The sequence below is a fragment of the Panthera uncia genome, chromosome B1 (assembly GCF_023721935.1).
Source record: "Panthera uncia isolate 11264 chromosome B1, Puncia_PCG_1.0, whole genome shotgun sequence".
In the NCBI taxonomy this organism is placed as follows: Eukaryota; Metazoa; Chordata; class Mammalia; order Carnivora; family Felidae; genus Panthera; species Panthera uncia.
This window is the reverse complement of record NC_064811.1, coordinates 155877410-155890938: the sequence shown is the minus strand read 5'-3', so window position 1 is coordinate 155890938 and position 13529 is coordinate 155877410.

Below are 13529 nucleotides of genomic sequence, written 5' to 3'. Positions count from 1 at the left end.
TTAAGAAATTACAGATAAAATACAAACCCCAAAAGATTAATATTTGAGGCTTGCTCAGAAGCACACAGTTTTTTTAAAAAGTAAAATAAAAAGAGAATTTAAAAGAATCTAAAGCTATAATCACAAATTTAATGTCAGCGCTGAAGCATTAAAGAACATGATTGAATCAGAAATTAAAACAAATTAAATCGCTGTGATGGAGGGCAAACTTGCAAATATTTCAGAATTTATTAGAAAAGAAAAGAGATAAAAACGTAATCCTGGGGGGGCGCCTGGGTGGCTCAGTTGGTTAAGCATCCTACTTCAGCTCAGGTCATGATCTCACGGTTCATGAGTTCAAGCCCCATGTCAGACTCTGTGCTGACAGCTGAGAGCCTGGAGATTGCTTCAGATTCTGTCTCCCTCTCTCTCTGTCTCTCCCCCCCCTCAAAAATAACTAAACATTAACATTTTTTTTTAAAAAAAACAGAATCCTAGGTATGCATGGGTGGCTTAGTCAGTTAAAGGTCTGACTCTGGATTTCAGCTCAGATCATGATGTCACAGTTAGGAAGTTCGAGCCCCAGGTCAGGCAGTGTGCTGAGGGTGCAGAAACTGTTTGGGATTCTCTGTCTCCCTCTCTCTCTGCTCCTTCCCCTTCACATGCTCATGCACATACTCTTCTCTCAAAAATAAATAAACATTTTAGGGGCACCTGGGTGGCTCACTTGATTAAGTGTCGACTCTTGATTTTGACTCAGGTCATGATCTCATGGTTCGTGAGCCCCACATCAGGCTCTGCACTGACAATGCAGAGCCTGCTTGAGATTCTCGCCCTCCCTCTCTTTCTGCCCCTCCTCTTCTTGCTCTGTCTCTCAAAAAATAAATAAACTAAAACAAAAATTTTTAAATAAATAAGTAAACAAACATTTTAAATAAATAAACGTTTTGAAAAGTGGGATCCTAATGATATATATGGAAGACAAAGAATAACGATGTAACATATATATAATTGGTGTTTCTGAGAAAGAAGACAAATCAAACAGAAGCAATAATTTAAAATATGATAGAATTTTTCCAACATTGAATAAAATCATGATTCTGCAGGTTAAAAACATTCCTAAGTACATGTGAGAATATAAGTAAAGACTAACTTCCACATTAACCTGGTGAAATTTTTAACTCTGAAGCACAGAGATGATTCTAAGTTCTATTCTGGTTATTATTGTTGCAGAAAAAAAAATACTTCAAGACTGAAAATAATATTGCTATGCTCACAGATCGTGTGGGTCAAGTGTTTGGAAAGCACTCGGTGAGGATGGTTGAAGACAAAATGCACCTGAACTAAAGATAGGATTTTTTTCAGGCTTTTGCAGTGGGGAAAAACGCTCATTAATGAGGGCTTTCACAAAGAAAAGAAAGGGGTCTGGGATTTTATAGAGGCAGTATATGGAGCAGTCATCCATGAGTCTAACAGGAGTCGTGAGGAAGGATCGAGAGGGTCTTATCTTGGATAACGTGAGGGCAGAGTGGTCCTTTGTGGCTGGGTGTTTCCTGGCATACCAAGGGTGGGAGGATTTCTCGAACATCACTGCTTTCTGGGAACACGGGCTCCAATAATGTTCAACATCGTCAATTGCTTATCTCTGTCCCGCAGCCCGTAGGAACTTGGCTGGGAATATTTGATGGCTGGAGATGACTCTGTGGCTGGAATCGTAGGAAAGCTTCCTTATTCACACACCTGATAACATTGGCCAGGATGTCCTGAGGGCCAAGCGGGCAAACTGAAGTGTGGCCTCTCTACGGAGCCTAGCTTTCTCCCAGCATGTGACCTCAGGGTGGTTGCACTTATTCTGTAGCAGTTTAGGGTGACAGGTGTGCATTTTCCAAGAATGGTATTCCCTCCTGTGGCCTAGTCTTGGCAGTCACATGGTATCACTCCCACCTAACTCTAGTGGTCCAAGCAGCCACAAGCCTGACAAGACCCCAGTAGAGAGGAAATAGATGCCCAATTCCAACTGCAAGAGCATCAAAGAATTTGTTGCCTTTTAAAAACACAGTCCAAACCAACACTCTGACTATAAATGATATATATTCAGCCACATGAAAAACAAACTTACTCCCTCTAACAAGATACCCAAAGTCTCATCTGATTGTAGCAGTGACTCAAAGTCCAGGATCTGATTATCCAAAATGGGTACAGGTGCAGATGAGGTTCTTCAGGTGTGGGTCCAACAGTATGGTTCCTTTCGTTCTGGCAATCTGTGAGCACAGCAGACTCGTTACCTGGCTCATGCAATTGTAGGGGCTGTAATTCTGAAAGTCACAGGCAGGCAGCAGGCTGGAGACCCAGAAAAGAGCTGATGTTGCTGCTCAAACCCAAAGGCAGTCTGGTGACAGAATTCCTTCTCTGTTGGAGGACTTTAGTCTTTTCTCCTGAAACCTTCAACTGATTGGATGAGGCCCATCCACATGATGGAGGGTAATCTACTTTCCTCAAAGTTGGCTGATGTGCATGTTAATCACATCTAAAAAACACCTTCACAGCAACATTGAGACAGGAGTTTGACCAAAAACCAGACACCGTGGCCGAGCTGAGTTCTCACATAAAATTAATGATCACATTGTTCTTCCCGGTTCTTGGCTCCAAGAAATTTTCCAAGGAAAATTGTGTTTGCAAATGAATAGTGTGGAGTCCAAAGGCCCCTGTATGTTGTAATGTGTACTGTCTCTGTGTCTTTGGGGTAAAGCTTTTGCTTGCTTCCTCTTCCTCTTCCTCCTGGTTGTACAAAGCTTGCTCTCACAAATATGCCCTGTGCTGCCCTGCATATGCTATAGGAATGAACTCATTCCATCCTCCCAACAGCCGTGTGAGAGAGGTACAACTGTTTTCTCTTCTGTTCAGGGTCAAAAATGAAGCTAGTGGAGAGGCATTTGCACAAAATCACACAGCCTTCCTCGGCAGAGCTGGGATGCTAACCAAGCGCTCCGGCCACACACTTAACCGCTACTGGCCAGCGTATGTCACGTGTAAGTAAAAGCTTCTTTTACTGGCCTGACTCAGCTTCCCTCCATCAACAGTGACAACGCACTCGTATTTTCAGATAACTTGTTAAAATGTAGTCAGTGCGGTAGAGGCAGCCGTCTCGGTTATGAGAAACAGACATCTGTCAACTTCAGTTAGAGGTTTCGGGAATGTCCAGAAAGAGCAAGCCCGATGAACTAACAATGTTTTCACAGCGTAAAGCCAAGGGGGAGAGATGGTGCAGGGAATTCGGCCACACATAGCCTCAGGACTGTGTTGAGCCCGCTTGAGAAGCAGAGAGATTTCTTCCCATTTTATTATTTCTCTCTGTTCTTTGACAAGAGAAGAAAAGACACGTTGGTAGGCTGTAGCAGCGGTCATGCGTTTGTTAATTACGGTGCTTCTCACATCCAAATATTTGGCTGCTCTCTGGAATTTTCAAAAAGTTGTGAACAAAAAAAACGGTCATATCGCAGAGCAGAAAGAAGAGAGCAGCAGGCACAATTTAAACTGGGCTTCTATTTTTGGATCTTGCTTTTTTCTCCTTCCTTCCTCCCTTTGATTCCTCTGTGGTGTTTTTCCTATTCTATTTACCTATCTGAAAAAAAAAAAAGGAAAAAAAAAGAAACTTTCTATCTACATTTTTCTCCCTTTTCCAATAAGTCAGTAAGTCAAGAAGAGAAGAGACCCACATAAGTTTGAAGGAGGTAACCTCTTCCCAGTGGAAAGACACAGAGGTCTCCAGGAACTGTCCGGGATCTAGAGGGCATTCTCTTTGCCCCCCACCCCACTGCCCTGCCCGAAATTAGAACAGATGCCTCTGCCGGCAAGCCATCTGTTTGGACATGTGCAAGGGCATCCTATGGTTTTTGCGTGAGCTCTATTTGCCTGCTTCAACCGTGTGGCAGATTGGAGATACGAAAATCTAGTGTTCAGTAGGGATCTGCCATCACCTACTGATCTCCTCCTTTTCCAGGAGTCTGTTTTTATTTTTTAATTTTTTAAATTAAAAACAAATTTTAATGTTTATTTATTTTTGACAGAGAGAGAGAGACAGAGCATGAGCAGGGGAGGGGCAGAGAGAGAGGGAGACACAGAATCCAAAGCAGGTTCCAGGCTCCAGCTGTCAGCATAGAGCCTGACGCAGGGCTCAAACCCACGAATGGTCATGACCGGAGCCGAAGTCGGACGCTTAACCGACTGAGCCACCCAAGCACCCTAGGAGTCTGTTTATAAATAGAGTGAGCACACCATATATAATTACCTCACACCTAAAATTCAGCCTCTGGAATAGGGGACAATAGAAGCTGGAGAGCAGATCAGAGACACCAGAAAGAGCGCATCATTTTAACCAGTCATATGTCTGGGCGAGGAACCAACAAAGTAATAATCCCTCCCAGAAGGCACCTGGGACTCTCCCTAACATCTTCCCCTTTCCTCAGCATTGCCCACTTCTGGTCCCCTTACTTGAACTAGATATTGAACCAGAATATATCTAGTGACATTCACTGTAGACCTCTCCAGAGGCCCCTCATTTCAAAACATTTGGAATGAATTGTCCAGGAACACTTGGCAAAGAGCAATTAAATGCCACCCTGCATGCTTGTGCTTAATTATCTTATTAGGGACACACTAGAGATCATTGCATCTAAATGCAAATTTTTGTATTTGAGGTTTTTTTGGATTTGAGAAGTCAAATGATTGCTATTTTATATGGAAAGCGATTGGAGCTGATTAACTGTGGGAGCCCCGATGAGAAACAATGAGACATATATTTCCTTGTTTCTTTTAGAATAGACTCCCCTCCCCCTGTTGTGTTTCCTTTCCTGAAATTTTATTTCTCCTCTTGTGCTGCTGAGCTCATTTTGTTGATGAGGAAAATGAAGATAAATAGCACTTTGAAGAGCAGGTGGCAATGAAGCAATAACATGGCAGGATGGGGCAACTTGACCCAAGACTGGTGCTGGTTCAGTCTGGGGGTTAACTATTCTATTGGTGATTGTCCAGCTTTGGCCCATATTTTACAGCATTATACCCACACTGTGTATATATATATATATATATATATATACACACAATATATAAATATATAATATATAATATATATATTTATATATAATATATATAAATGTTCTACTACTATGTTTACATATATAATTTATATATATATAATAATTTATATATATACATACATATATATATATAGATATAAAATTTCATGAACCTACACTTGCCCTCACTATTATACTTTATTTTCTATATTATGCTGCTCCGTTCTATTCTTTAAAAATGTTTAAATGCAGGTTGCAGCCCAGCTAAAAGATTTTACAACCCAATAAGGAGTCTTGATCCTCAGTTAAAAAAAAAAAAAAAAGAAAGAAAGGAAAAGAAAGAAGAAAGGAAAACATTGCATTAGATGGTGCTCCTGCTCACTGTATTTCTAAGCTTTATTAAATCCCCTAATGAATGATGGAAACAGTGTTCCTAAACAACACTGCCGGCCCAAAGTGCTAATTATATAGGGTCAGCCTAAAATCAGATAAAGCAGCAGGACTGAGGAAAGCAGCACAAGTGTGCTGCAGAATTTGCTAAAGACGAATGCTTGGCAGCAGAAAGTCTCCCCTGGTAGGGTGGCATTATGTTTAAAAGGATGCCAGCTTCCAAGGGCATTTCACGTTCACAAATGGAAATGCTGGCTGTGTTTGAATGGTTCCTCGGCCCTACTCCCTCTCTCCATCACCCCTGCTCCGACTGTTAAGGCCACCGGGGGTCTTGCGAGGTGAGGTGACCCCATGTCCAGTGCTGGCCATGGCTATCATTTTTCTCACTGCCTTCCCAACTGAGGTTGGTGTCATTACCTTTCATAACATTCTTTTATGGTAGACACACCTATTTTGCAGATTCTGGTTTGTTGATCAAGATACATCCTTTGTCAGGAGTAGCCCTCGGTTAATCTAGAACCCAAAACATTAATGCCACACAATCTAACTTAACTAAGAGAGAGTGTAGGGAAATTATAAACTCCTTGAGAGAAAGGAAGGAATGGGAGGTGGCAGAGGAAGAAAGGGTAGAGAAAATACTGATTGAATGCCTTCTCTTTAAGACACTTTGTTTAATTTAATACTAATAACCCCATTAAAATGATGGCAATTAATCCTATTTATCAGAAGATGATCTTCCGAAAGTTTGAGCTAAATTTTCCAATGTCACGTAGCTAGTAAGTCATAAGATTAAAATATAGATCTGCCCATTGTTCACGATAGCCAAGATACCGAAATAGCTCAAGTGTCCATCAAGGCATGAATGGATAAAGAAGATGTCCTTTATATCCATATATAGATAGCATAGTGACAATGGAATATTTTTCAGCCCCGAGAATGAAGGAATTTCTGGCATTTGGGAAAACGTGAATGGACCTTGAGGACATTAGGCTAAATGAAATAAGTCAGATGGAGAAAGTCATATAGTGTATGATATCACTTATGTATGGGATCTAAAAAAGACAAACTCTGAGGAACAGAGAGTAGAATGGTGGTTACCATGGGTTTGGGTTGTGAAGAAAATGGGGAGCTGTTGGTCAAAAGGTGCAGACTCCCAGCTATAAGATTAACAAGTTTGGGGATCTAATGCACAGCATGGTGATTATAACTAATCTTACTGCATCATACCTTTAAATGTTGCTAGGAGAGAAGTTCTTAAATGTCCTCAGCACAAAAGAGATAGTAACTATGTGGTAAGATAGAGATGTGTAGCTGATATTCTGATGGTGATCATTTTTCAGTTTATAAATGTATCAAATCACCATGTTGTACACCTTAAATTTGCACAGTGTTAGTGTCAATTATACTCAATAAAGCTGGAAAAAGAAATAAGAAATAAAAATCTCCCTTTATAGGGATCCTATATTCTCACTTTGAACCACAGAGAGTATCAACTGGAACTTCGACCAAGAAAATCCACTTTTGATATTATATTTCCACCCTCAAAATTTCCCTACACATCTGTAGACTCCAAGGAGACATTTGAAATAGAATAAAAGCTGAGCCTGAGATCATGAGATTGAGTTTTTAGATCACTTGATGGGTCAGGCAAGATATTTCCTTTGGGACTTGAGTGAAGAAGATAAAAAGAGTAGAGAGAAGAGAAGGAAAGTAGGGGACAGTAGGGGAGAAAGAGACATTTAATTAGATACACCACTCAAGGAGGAAAAAAAAAAGTAGGATAGGTACTTTCAGATAACAAAGTTTTGTTCCAAAATCAATTGTTAGTATCCCTTTTCTTCTCTGTAATCACGATCCACTGTGCAGATTTGGACTTTGTTCCTGATTGCTTTAGACATGACCGCTTTTTTAGAGACCTCACCTTCAAAAGCTTTCCATCAAATCAAATGGATGTTTTTATGATTGTTATTTAATGTTTTTGTATAAGGAAGCTACCTATTTGTAACTGAAAACAAGGAGAAATAGTTTGATTGTGGTTTGGGAGTTACTCCCTAGAAAAGGGGCCCTCTGCCAGGTGCTAATTAGATTCCTATCGTATTTTGGCTTCATACTTCCTACACGAGGGGGAGGAAGAGTTGGGGCCGGAGGGGGGGGGATGTGGAGGTGGCACATGGAAGGGTTGGAAGATAATTGAACAAGGTAAAAATGAACGCTCATTAAATTCCAGAATACAGGAGGACTCATTTCATATGAGAGGGCTGTAAATATGACTTTTAATGAAGTTACGACATGGTTGCCAATAAAAGTCATTTACTCTGCCGTATTACAGTTAATTATACACAGCTGTAGCCATTTATGGCCTGTCCCGTGTTAGCTTTCCCTTCCCTGCCTATTAACCCTTTTAGCACAGATCGCCCAGGAACCAGGAGGTTTTAAACCTAAAAAAAAAAAAAAAAAAAAAACACAAAATAAATAACCCATATAACTCAGGATAGTTATCACGAATTGTGGGAGAACATACCAACCTGCCCCACCTGTCAGCACACCCTCCTGTTCAAGAGCACATTGAGGAGGATCACAGATAGGGGAGAAGCAAAAAGGAAGAAGTATTCTTTTTTTCCTGTTCCCTTCTTGGAAAGGAAATAAACAGTTTCCTTGATTGGTGAGAAAATTTATAGACATAACTTTTTTTATTACTAGTTTTAGGAGCATCCTAAATGCAGTGTAAATGATAGCAGTGTAACAAAACTACTAGAACAAAACAATCACGACAAAGTGAAACTGACATACTGTCTTTAACAGCCTAACTAGCCCTGTTGACAAAAAGCCTGTCCCATAACACGGCTGGAAGAGATTTCTGTTTCTGAAGATCTTGCATTCTGCGATGGGTCAATAGTCATAGAAACCCATAGGATAATAGCAATCACAAATATCTCTAACGTATCATGCTTGGTTATATTGGAGCCAGAATGACACTACATCCTAACAGCCCTGTCCTAGATGTGCCATGAGCAATGGAAAGATCCTATTTTTCTATTTATTAAGATGATCTCAACAATAGATGCAGCTTTGTCTTTATTCTGGGAACCTGGTTGTTGTGAAGGCAAGGGCACTGCCTTGTGTTTTTCTTTATTATGGGGTGGGAGTGGGGGGACCTTACTCAGTGACCAAAACTTAGTGATAGGATTTTGGTTTTGATCGGTGTTAACAGTCTTCTATACGTGAGGACTTTTAGCTACCGGAGTGGCCAACGTGCAGTGCTCAGTAAATGTATTTCACAGGTGTCTTTGTTGGTTCCACCCTTCTTGGCTCCCAGAATGAGTTGCCATGTACAGTAAATGGCAGAAGCTTGCTGAGACTGTTTCTCGATTATTTCTGATTCATAACTGTGTGGTTGTCTGGTCTATTTGTGGTTCGTGACTGACGTGAATTATTGCTGTCACTAATTAATGACCGTCTGGTTTCTCTGCACCAGTGTTAAGAGCTAGTGCTGTGTTGTACGTCTGTAGGATTTCATAAAATTTCCCCTGACTCACGCCTTCCCATTTCTCACAATAGATCCAAGGAGCAACTCTTAAGAGCCCAGCCTCAACTTTGTGGTTGAGAAAATTGCCCAGTGTCAAACGTTATACCATTGATCCTCTCCCTGGGGAGGAGATGGAGTAGGGCAGCATAGAAAGAATCCTCAAGTTGCTTGTCTGTCTTCCCTGGAGGGGTCGCTTGCATACAGTCCCCATTGTATTTGCTTTTTGAGTAATGCCCTCAGTCTTCTGTGTGTCTCTAACAGAAAAGCTTCTTTACAGATGGAAGAGAGTGATAATAAATGGTCTGTTTATAATTTTAGCCCCTTTCCATCTGTAGTCAGACTATTTTAGGAGACATGCTTGGACATTTGTTGATCATGGAAATCTGTCTTATTTCTACAGTATGTGGCTACCCAAGACACAGATTTACCATTAAAGGGGAGAAAGCATATGCAAATATTAAAAAAACAAAAAACTGAAAGAGTATGGCATGGCTTGCAAAGCAGAGCACCTGGCATGGCTTATCTATTAATTGTGTGGATGAACCTGAAACAGGGATTGAGTGTAGATGCACATGAACTTGAGATGGCCTATCTGGTGCCCACAGAGCTCTCATTAATGCACATCGGATTTCCTGAGAAGTTGCAGGTCATCTGTATAATCTGGCTTTTTCCTGTCAAAGTGTCATGAGGAGCACCGAGGTGGTTCAGTTGGTTAAGCGTCCCACTCTTGGTTTTAGCCCAGATCATGATCTCGCGTTTGCGGGTTTGATCCCCACGTGGCACTCTGCGCTGGCTCATGGAGACTGCTTGGGATTCTCAATCTCTCCCCCTCCCCCCCTCTCTGCTCCTCTCCCACTCACACTCTCTCTCAAAATAAATAACAAACTTAAAAAAATGTTATAAATAAATAAATAAGTCATAAGTCATACCTTCTGAGGATAAACTCCAAAATCCTTGGTCTCCAGATATTCCTAGCTGGGGCTCAAACCCAGGCAAAAGGGCTTGTTTCCCATAGAGAAAGAATACACCCAAAATTTCCCAGTTTGTCCAAGACTTTGATAAGATTCTTTAGACATGTAGTTTGCAATATTTTGTAAGCATAGCTCTGACATGACTTTGTCTAACTCTGGAGGAGATGAACAAATTAGAATATTTTAAATTTAAAGGAGAGAAGGAAGAAATTGAACTTTTAATGCTTTAAGTGCACTGGCCTTTTAAGAAAAACTTCTCCACCAGCTCAGAAAAAGTCAAGCTGTGCTGGCAATGGCAGATTACTAGATAAGAAACAAAGAAATGCAAATGAATATAGCTCTCAACAAAAAGTTATAAAAATGCACTAATAAAACCTTCTGATACCCTTTTGGCACATGGTAAATAAATGATGAATTATTATAAGGTACTAGTTTATCTAATATGCCTGTTAATCAAGGTCAATCCCTTGATAAATTAGATGGGTGCGATAATTTTGGTTTAAAATTTAGTAATATAATCTCAAATTTTATCACAGCAAGGTACAAAACAATTTAATGTTTCTATAAGATTGGAATACAACTGTTAAATTTATATTTTATGAAAAGCCATTTTATTTTGTACTTCCTAAATTTCCAAGGGTGTTTTGGGGTCAGAAAGATAATCATTATTTCCACACACTGTTTAAAGTTATGAGAACAGACACATACATATTTAAGTGAATTATAATCATGACTGTCTTTTTAAAGACTGGTTTTTGTGAACTTTAGACAATGCTGCAAATCATCTGGGATTGTTTCCTGTACTTGCACTGAGTAAAAATTTAAATGTCATCTCTCTGATGAAATATCCTTGTCTATTTGCAATTAATCCTTGAAAAATACAAGTTTGAACTGCACAGGTCTGCTCGTACACAGATTTTTTTTTCAATAAATACAGTATAGTACTGTAAATGTATTTTCTTTTCCTTATGATGTTCTCGATAGCATTTTCTTTTCTTTAGTTTACTTTATTGTAAGAATACAGTATATAATACATATACAAAATATGGGTTAATCAACTGTGTTGTTGGTAAGGCTTCTGGTCAACAGTAGGTTATAGTAGTTAGATTTAGGGAAGTCAGAAGTTACATGTAGATTTTCAGCTGGGCAGGGGATTGGCACCCTTTGTTCAAGGGTTAACCTTACAACAGATTTGCTCTGTGAAGCTCCAATTAAGATGGCAAGTTCAATGTGGTAAAGCCATTCTCTGACTAGGTTAATATATAGAGGAGCTAAAGTTAAAGATTTTAAATTTGGTATCTAAATAGATATTTGTATAAAGGCATATTGAACGTATTAAATGAAGAGTGTCTATAAATGATAAACTAGCTGAAAATTGGTCGTGAAATATTCAGTCTGATGTTAACACTAAGTAGTAAAAGTTCTTATTTACATTCTGCGTGATCTGCCCAGAGGAAACTCCTCATGGCATACCCTCATTCAAGAGTACTGTAATATGGATGTGTCTTTTTGATTGCCTGTGTTGGGCTCAGGATTTTGTAAATCAATTTTATTGAAGTATAATTTACATATTTAAAAAACGGACCAATTTTTTGCCATTATTCATGGCACAGTGGATAATGTGTCTGACTACAAAACAGAAGAAAAGATGGAACCATTTTAAATGCGTGGTTTGATGAGTTTCAATAAAAGTATATGCTGTGTAGCCACTGCCCCAATCAAGATGTGGAACATTTCCATCCTGCCTAGGGCTTCCTTATGCCCTTTTGCAGTAATTCTCCCTACTAACTTGGTTCTAAGTAACTTCTGCTGGGCTTCTGTCTCTCTAGGTTTGATCACCCTTCTTTAGAACACCAGGTACAGTACAACCTTGGTGTGGCAGCATAATTCGTTCCAAAAGCATGCTTGTAATCCACGCTTGTAATCCGAATCCATGTTTGTAATCCAAATCACTTGTATCTCAAAGCGAATTTCAAGAACCATTGGCTCAGTTTTGATCATGTGACTGACGTTCAGCATCACATACTACTTGTATTGCAAGATGTCGCTCATTTATCAAGTTAAAATTTATTAGAAATGCTTGCTCGTCTGGTGGAACACTCGCAGAGCAAGGTTTTACTGTATCTGGATTAATATAGTCGGAAGTCTTTTGTGTCTGGCGTCTGTTGCACAGCAGAACTGTTTTGAGATTCATTTGTACTCTTGGCTGTATCAGTTTATTTGTTTTGTATTGCTGAGTAGTATTCTATTTTATGGTCATAGCCAATGTATCCATTCACCTGTTGATGGGCATTTAGATTATTTACATTGTGGGGCCATTTTGAATAAAGCTGCTATGGATATTTATATGCAAGTCTGTTGTTGGATGTATATTTTTATTTCTCCAGGAATGGTATTCTTAAAATGGGATTTTTTTTGAAATAAAATTTCTTCAATTCCAAATAAGCTAAAGCTTCTTCTAACTGAAAGGGTAACTTCTTCTAGATTTATATTAAAATATTGCTTCTCTGACTAATAAATTAATCAACACAACGATCATTTCTTTAGTTATTTATAACTTCTAACCATCTCTCAAGGTAATGATAATTGTCCTCCGTCAACTCTCTTTTACATTGCTTTTCCTGAATTTCGGTCCAAAATGAATAACAAAACCATAAGGTACCTTTGCATCTAAACTATCACTTCTTTAAAGGCCTCTGTGTGTCCTCATGTTTTACTGCCTCAGAAACTGGAAATAATTGGGCTCATTTATATTCACTATATTTTTAATTAGCTCAACACTATATTGAGAGCTGTTCTAGCTCATCAAGATCAAAATAGGGGAAGAGCTGTCTCATCAAAAGGAGAAGCTCAATGTTACTCAGGTGAATTATGTGCGGGTAAAATGTTCTTTAAATATATCTCAGTCACCTACCATGATGACTAGAAACTACTTGTATTCATGCGCAAAGATGGGCACAAGAACTTCAACAAGTTGATTTTAAGAAGCTTTAGGGGCGCCTGGGTGGCTCAGTTGGTTAAGTGGCCGACTTCAGCTCAGGTCATGATCTCACGGTCCGTGAGTTCGAGCCCCACATCGGGCTTTGTGCTGACAGCTCAGAGCCTGGAGCCTGTTTCAGATTCTGTGTCTCCCTCTCTCTGACCTTCCCCCGTTCATGCTCTGTCTCTCTCTGTCTCAAAAATAAATAAACGTTAAAAAAAATAATAAATAAATAAAAAGAAGCTTTATTTCTGGGTCTGAAATGCCCTTATCGATTGGTGACAATCAGATACTGTACTGGATCAGAAGGGCCTAGGGATCTGTCAATGCCATTGCTAGCCATGATATGCTCTTCACATCAGGATAACCACTGGGTAAGACACTGTGAAACAGCCATGTGTTATCCTCCAATAGAGGATGCTACTCTCTCCCTCATTTGAAGATTGTTGGTTACTGAAATAAAGTAACCCAAACTGTTTGGTTTTAGTGTCAATAAGACGATTCCTGGCTTTTCTGTCATAGTTGCCTGAGGGGATCTACTATGAATTTCACATCAGAAATGGAATCTTATGGAAGAATCATCAAAAGGCTCAGAGCTTCTGCAAATC